The following is a 7221-nucleotide window of genomic DNA, read 5'->3' on the forward strand; positions in this document are numbered from 1 at the left end:
CAAACCCTCAGAATCACCTTCTCTTGCATGGAAGTTCATTTTTTTTTTTTTTTCAATATATTTTAAAATTAGTTTTAGAGAGAGGAAGGGAGAGGGAAGAAATATCGATGTGAGAGTGGAACACTGCTGGCTGCTTCCAGCACGTCCCCTACTGGGGATCAAGCCCACAACCTAGGCATGTGCCCTTTACCAGAATCGAACCCAGGACCCTTCTACCCACAGGCCAACACTCTGTCCACTGAGCCAAACCGGCTAGGGCTGCTATGGATATATATTAAGAGGTGAGAGCAGAAGTTGACAAACGTTTTCTTAAAGAGACAAAGGGGCATGTTCCCATTTGCAGACCTAAATGCCTGTGTCACAAACTCAATTCTGCCTTTGCAGCGCGAAAGGTGCCACAGTGGATGCATGACACAGGGGCGCTGCTGGTTTAGTTCCTAGGTCTCTAGTCAGTCATGAGTGGACTGAAGGTTAAAAAACAGAAGGAGCCCTAACCTGTTTGGCTTAGTGGATAGAGCGTCAGCCTGTGGACTGAAAGGTCTCAGGTTCAATTACTGTCAAGGGCATGTACCTTGGTTGCGGGCACATCCCCAGTGGGGGGTATGCAGGAGGCAGCTGATCGATGTTTCTCTCCATCAGGGATCCTGCTCGTGCAAAACTTCCCCCTCGCCCGCCTCTCGGGACCGCGGACTCTGCTCACACTTCCTTCTTCATCGGAAACGCAGGCCAGACAGTCCCAGGCGTGGACACCCGCGCCGGCCCAACATCACTGACCCGCGTATGAAATCCCCAACCTGAACCTGACTCCACGACCATCTTCAATGCCTCCTGCACTTCTTACAAGCGGGGTGACCCGCAGCACCCCATAGCCTGACAGTCCGGACAAGGGCGTCACCTCTACAGATTCTTCATCTGGGCACCGACCCCGCGGGCACCCTGACCACAGACAGATGCCTCTGCTTCCCTTCAAATACCTCACATCCCGGTCCTACACGGGTCCCCTCAGCTATCCTCCCGCCCCTCCTACCCTCCCCCTCCGATCCCGTGATAATTCCACGCTCCGCACAACACCACACCCACACGTCACCTGTGAGAAACCAAACTTTTGCTGTGACAAAAAAAAAACTCAAAACTTTTGGGGACAAAACCACACACTGACTAACCTGAATTTTTGCCCAGCCCGATGAGGGGAGCGCGACCGTGGTATTTCCGCGAATGGCTTCAACTTTTGTCCTGGTGCCGCCCCGTCTACGGTGGCCCAGGAGGACCGCGGGCGTTTGAACAGGCGTTTGGCAGCGACATGTCTGCGCCCACGTCGCGGCGCCGCCATGGGGGCCGCCATTGGTGACACCTGGTTGCCGTACAGAAGGCAGAGCCTGCGTTAAGGCGCTGAGCCGGTATTGGTTGCTAAAAGCATCTCGATTCCCAGCACTTCGCTCATTCGATGGGGGGAAAAAAAAGTCAAATTTTTGGAGCTTCGCGGTGCAAACACTGTGCAACCTACGTTGCTTTCTGAGGGCTGGGCAGAAAAGTCCGACAGCTGCGGAGTGTATTATTCTCCCCTTTATATATAAGTTTATATACATGACAAACCACGTTCCCAAAGGAGCAATTAGGGGGGCAGGGGTCAGTACGCAGCGGAGGAGGTCCTGCTAGAAAAGGTCAATTTAATGCAGCGGTTCTCAACCTCTAATTACTATGCTTTAATTATGTTCAATTTGTAACAATGAAATTGGGGGTCATCACAACACGAGGAACTGTATTAAAGGGTCGCGGCATAAGGAAGGTTGAGAACCACTGATTTAATGTATTTGGTAAACGGACACCCACGTATACCTCTGGCTGGAAAATAGTTGGCTTGAGGCATGTATTTTTTTTGTTTGTTTAATAGCTAGAAATTACTGAGCACTTTTTAAAAATATATATATTTCCTTATTGATTTCAGAGAGGGAGGAGAGTCAGAAACATCAATGATGAGAGAGAATCATGGAGTGGCTGCCTCCTGCACACCCCACACTGGGGATCAAGGCCACAACCCAGGAATGTGCCCTTGGCCAGAATCAAACCTGGGACCCTTCAGTCCGCAGGCTGACGCTCTATCCACTAAGCCCAGCCGGCCGGGGCTTGTTTGTTTGTTTTTTTTGTTAGCAGTATTTTAAAATTATTTTTTAATTTTTTTTTATTTTTATTTTTTATTGTTTGTTTTTTTTAAGAACACAAATTTCTCACAAACCAATACAGTGTGAGGCTGGCCATTACCAAGAGGAGAGAATGTCTGGGAGGAGCCTAAGTTGTCAACGAGGGTAGGGACTTCGAAAAAGGCCACTGAAGTGAAGGCAGGAAAAGTCTGGAATCAATGACATGGGCTCATCCTGAACCCATGCCATTAGGAGGTCTACTGCAAGGGTGGTGATGGGGCTGTAATCCAGGATTTCGGGTTTCACAGAATGTCAGCGTGAGGTGTGCATCCGGCTGCGGTTAAACCCATAGTCCTGGATCCCAAGTCAGTACTGGAGTTTCTGGTGTAGGGGGTGTGGGATGTGACCTGGGAATTTGCATTCATTTAAGTGTCTGAGGCAGGAAGCCTGTCCATCAGTAGAAACAGCCCTGTGCTGGACATACCTCGGGGTCATTTTGTAAGTTATATACATGCCTTATCACCATGTTGTGCATCTGAAAATATCATGCTGAATGTCCATTGTAATTAACAAACTTTTAAAAAAATAAATATTAAAAAGGGAAAAGAAACAGCCCTGGCATGTTCTTATTTTTTCTAATATATTTTATTGATTTTTTTTTTTTTTTTTTTTACAGAGAGGAAGGGAGAGGGATAGAGTTAGAAACATTGATGACAGAGAAACATCGATCAGCTGCCTCCTGCACACCCCCTATTGGGGATGTGCCTGCCACCAAGGTACATACCCTTGACCGGAATCGAACCTGGGAGCCCTAAGTCCGAGGCTGAAGCTCTATCCACTGAGCCAAACCGGTTAGGGCTGGCATGTTCTTTTGATACAAATATTAGGATGGGTGACACCACTCGGTGTCTAAGTATTGGTTCAAATTATATTTAGAAAAGACCTAACAGGCAATAAAGGAAGACCCCCTCCCTACCACTACCAATTACAACATATACCTTATTCAAAAGTCATAGCTTTTTTCTTTTTCTTTTTTAACTCCTCACCCAAGGACATGCCATTCTCAGAGAGAGACAGAAATACTGATGAGTTGCCGCCTGCAGCAGCCATTCGGCTCCTGGTGTGGGAGCAAACCTGCAACCCAGGACAAATGTCAGGGATTCCTGTAATAACTCCATGCTGTTTAGCGGTGTGATGTCCTTCACATGATGATAGAAATGTTAGTTCAGCTATTCATTTTTACATCATAGTCAGCAGCTCTATAGCAAGTGAGGTTTTATGTTGCTATATATTTAAACAATCACATGCCTAGTAAAATACTATTTTATAACTGTGCATTGAGGCATCCATGTGTTCATTCACTTAAAAGTTTCTATAATGTCAAGAAGTTAAGCCCTAACTGGTTAGGCTCAGTGGATAGAGCGTCGGCCTGCGGACTGAAAAGTCCCAGGTTCTATTCCGGTCAAGGGCATGTACCTTGTTTGCGGGCACATCCCCAGTAGGAGGTGTGTAGGAGGCAGCTGATTGATGTTTCTCTCTCATTGATGTTTCTAACTCTCTATCCCTCTCCCTTCCTCTCTGTAAAAAAATCAGTAAAATATACTGTTTTTTTTAAAAAAAATAAGTTAAAATGTTTTTATGCCTGGGCTGTGGGCTCAATCCCTGATCGTGCTGGAAGCAGCCAATCGATGATTCTTTCTCATCATCAATGTTTCTATCTTGGGGTTTAATTGTCAGGTGCTTCTCACATATTGTGGAAGGCCACAGCAAAGAAAACGGCTTTTTTCCCATCCTAACAGGTAAGTGTTTTGATATTTCAAGAAAAAAGGGTGAGAATCATAATTGCAACAATGAAAACATCAGCTTCAGCTAAATCTCCTCAGTGTACCAGCCCCAGTAAGGGCTTCACTGGCTAAGTTTGTCCTTTTTTTTTTTTTTTAATACATATGAATATTTATTGATTTCAGAGAGGAAGAGAGAGGGACAGAACAGAACATCAATAATGACAGAGAATCATCCATTGGCATGCCTCTTGGCTGCCTCCTGCACGCCTCCCACTGGGGATCGAGCCCACAACCAGGTTACAAGCCCTTAACTGGAATTGATCCTGGGACCCCTCAGTCTGCAGGCCAATGCTCTATCCACTGAGCCAAGCCAGGTAGGCAAAACACAGCCTCTTGAATCTGACACGGTCCATTCAGTAAGCTCGGAAAACCGACTTCATTTCTCTAATCCTGGATGTTCCCAGCAATTCGAAATTCGTTTCCACTTCCCAGGTTATTCTGAGAATTAAACGAAAAAATGTTAAGAAGCTAACGCTTGCCCTAGCTGGTTTGGCTCAGTGGATAGAGCATCGGCCTGCAGACTGTAGGGTCCCAGGTTCGATTCCGGTCAATGGCACATGCTTGGATTGCGGGCTTGATCCCCATTGGGGGACATGCAGGAGGCAGCTGATCAATGATTCTCTCTCATCACTGATGTTTCTATCTCTCTTTCCTTCTCCCTTCCACTCTGAAATCAATAAAGATATATTAAAAAATAATTTTAAAAAATTAAAAATAAAAAGCTAATGCTGGAATCCTGGCAAGGATAGTTTGTTACTTTTATTGACCTTGAAAGGCCAAGGTAAGCGCCATCATCCACTGCGAGTCACATTCAGCCAGCTAAGATGCAGGGAGCTCCAGGAGCCACCTGGAAATTCTCAGGTGGAGACCCCACACTGAGACTTCAGTGCCCACATCAGCTGCCTTCCTGCAGGTGGGACAGTGGGCTCAGAAAAGTCTAATTTCATTCTCAAAAAGGTGCTTGCGGGCATCGGGGGAGTGAGAAGTGCCTGCCTGGGACGGCCTCTGCAGGGAGCAGCTGGAGTTCTGGGAGCCAAGGCAGGCTGTAGGCACAGCTGCGTTACCGCAAGTGGACACCTTAGCACGCGACCTCCTCCAATCGTTCAGGGAAGGGGACACACCTCATACTTGTTTTACACAGGAGAAAACTGGTGCCTAGACCAGAGGAAGGACTTTTTAAAAAATATATATATTGTATTGATTTTTTTACAGAGAGGAAAGGAAAGAGATAGAGAGTTAGAAACATCAATGAGAGAGAAACATCGATCAACTGCCTCCTGCACATCTCCTACTGGGGATGTGCCCGCAACCCAGGTACATGCCCTTGACCGGAATCGAACCTGGGACCTTTCAGTCCGCAGGCCGACGCTCTATCCACTGAGCCAAACCGGTTTCGGCGGAAGGGCTTTTTTTATTGGAAGTCCGAATGCTATTCAAGAATCTGAAATTTGCCCTGACCGGCTTGGCTCAGTGGATAGAGCAGTGATGGCGAACCTATGACACGCGTGTCAGAGGTGACACGTGAACTCATTTTTTTGGTTGATTTTTCTTTGTTAAAAGGTATTTAAATATATAAAATAAATATCAAAAATATGTCTTTGTTTTACTTTGGTTGCAAATATCAAAAAATTTCTATATGTGACACGGCACCAGAGTTAAGTTAGGGTTTTTCAAAATGCTGACACACCGAGCTCAAAAGGTTCGCCATAATGTTCATTCCCAAGTTAGTTAAGTTGCACTTTTTATTGTAATTATGGAATTTAATAAAACATTCTATAAATGGATTTTAAAAAATTAAGCAAGCTAGCAAAAAGTGCTTGAGAGTCAGTTTGAAGAGGGTTCCATTGTCCAAAAATTAAAACATTAATAACAATAAGTGCTATTGAGTGAAACACATGAACTATGATTATAAAACATTAAAAATTAATTACAAGAGGATGAGGGCGTGAGTTGGGACGGGGGGGGAATGTGAGGATAAGGACACATATGTAATAACTTAATCAATAAAGACATTTAAAAAAAAGTACCTGAAATTTAAATCCAGAGTGCCCTACCCAGGGCATGGGGAGTCTGATCACTGCCCCCCCCTCCCCCCCGCCCATTTCCCTCTGCACTGGCTTTGGGACTGGCAAAACAACCTAACCTGCCCATCACCTGATGCCATCTGGTCCTCCTTAGACCTGTTCCAAGGCAAGAACCCCCATGGCAGGATACCAGGGAGATGGAGAGTTCTACAAAGGGTTATTGCATTACCAAATGATGGGACTTCTGTAAATGAAGAAGGTTAATAGTGTAGGTTAAAATTAACTTGTCCATTGTATTGTGCATAGCATCCCATATTGGAAGGAAGCTAGAGAACACATTTTTCAATACAAAAAACCCTTTATTTCATAAAAAAAGGCACAAAATGAGTGAAATTCCCACATGCATCTTTGTTCTTTCAGAGTCTTTTTGTTAAATTGTCAAAACTCGTAGCAGATGAAGCAGAACCTATGATCAGATGTCTTAATTAAGATACAGAGAGGGCAAATACACATCTGAGAAAAGGCTCACCATAAATCCTTAGAAAAATATAATCAAACAACAGGGATTGCATGACAAAGTTATAAAAAAAAGTTTACATAAAGAACCATTGACTATGAGATTTGGGGAATGGCCCCTCACAGTCTTGGATTGCAATAAATGTGACTCTTTAATTCGAAAAAAAAAAAAAAAGAACCATTGACCAACTCAAATATTCTCTAGAATGTGGAGGAACTGAATCCTCATAAACTGCTGGAAAGATGCAAAAATATACCATCAGTTTAGATCACAATTTAATCTGTGTAACTTAAACATTCACTGATGACTCAGACTATGCACTGAGCTATTTACAAAGGTAAATGAAACTTATCTATCGCTATATATAAAAGACGCATATGCAAAGTGTCCCCTCAGAAGTTCGACCACTCACTATGACATGCGCTGACCACCAGGGGGCGGTACGGAACAAAGGAAGGCCCCAATCGGCCCTGATCGCTGGCCAGGGCTAGGGACCCTACCTCTTTTTGGGGGCACGAAATTCGGCATTTTTAAGCGTAACAATATCGATGATGTTAACACCTTCAGAAAATTTGACATGAAGTTTTTTTTTTTTTTAATATTTTATTGATTTTTTTACAGAGAGGAAGGGAGAGGGATAGAGAGTTAGAAACATGCCCTTGAACGGAATCTAACCTGGGCCACCACTCTATCCACTG

This window comes from Myotis davidii, unplaced genomic scaffold, assembly GCF_000327345.1.
Source record: "Myotis davidii unplaced genomic scaffold, ASM32734v1 scaffold1786, whole genome shotgun sequence".
Classification (NCBI taxonomy): domain Eukaryota; kingdom Metazoa; phylum Chordata; class Mammalia; order Chiroptera; family Vespertilionidae; genus Myotis; species Myotis davidii.